The sequence below is a fragment of the Lactuca virosa genome, chromosome 6 (genome assembly GCF_052849685.1).
Source record: "Lactuca virosa cultivar CGN04683 chromosome 6, Lactuca_virosa_CGN04683_v6, whole genome shotgun sequence".
NCBI classification, from domain to species: domain Eukaryota; kingdom Viridiplantae; phylum Streptophyta; class Magnoliopsida; order Asterales; family Asteraceae; genus Lactuca; species Lactuca virosa.
Window position 1 is genome coordinate 50,426,454 of NC_136431.1, and position 1,042 is coordinate 50,427,495.

Genomic DNA, 1,042 nt, shown 5'->3' on the forward strand with positions numbered 1-1,042 from the left:
TGATTCTTCAGATAGCTTGGATAAAGCATCCTTGTGGCATTGTCGTCTTGGACATGTTAACAAGAAGCGCATAGGCCAACTCCAAAAGGCTGGAGTCTTGGAATCATTTGACCTCAAGTCAGATGATAGTTGCGAGTCTTGTTTACTTGGAAAAATGACAAAGTCACCCTTCACAGGTACTTGTGATAGGGGTGAAGGTTTGTTGGACCTTGTACACACGGATGTGTGTGGGCCCTTCAGAGTTGCTACAAGGGATGCTAATCGCTATTATGTGACTTTTACTGATGATTACAGTAGATATGGATATATTTACTTAATCAAGCATAAGTCAGAAACCTTTGAAAAGTTCAAAGAGTTTAAGCAGGAAGTTGAGAATCAATTGGGCAGGAACATCAAGATGCTCCGATCCGATCGGGGAGGAGAGTATCTTAGCATTGAGTTCCTTGACTATCTTAAGGAATGTGGGATTGTCTCACAATTGACACCTCCCAGAACACCACAGTTGAATGGTGTAGCTGAGAGGCGCAATCGAACCTTGTTGGATATGGTTCGTTCCATGATCAGTCGAGCTTCGTTACCAATCTCTTTTTGGGGGTATGCCCTAGAGACTGCCGCCCATATCCTTAATCTAGTCCCTACTAAAAAGGTTGCCAAAACACCTCACGAGATGTGGACTGGGAAAGTTCCCAATTTGGACCACATCAAAATTTGGGGTTGTGAAGCTTTCGTGAGGCGTGAGACTCATGATAAGCTTGAACCTCGAAGTGAGAGGTGTATTTTCATCGGCTACCCACACAGATCCTTTGGTTACCTCTTCTACAGACCCAGTGATAATGTGGTCTTTGTAGCAAGAAGAGGAGTCTTTCGTGAGAGAGAATTCATAAGCCAAGGAGACAGTGGGAGGCAAATTGACCTTGAAGAGCTTCAAGAGTCAAGTGGTGAAGGAACCTCAAATGCTGTCGACCAACCTGAGGAGGAAACTCCTGTTGATCCGATAGATGAGTCTGTACCTCCAAGACGTTCCACTAGGGTGAGGAACACA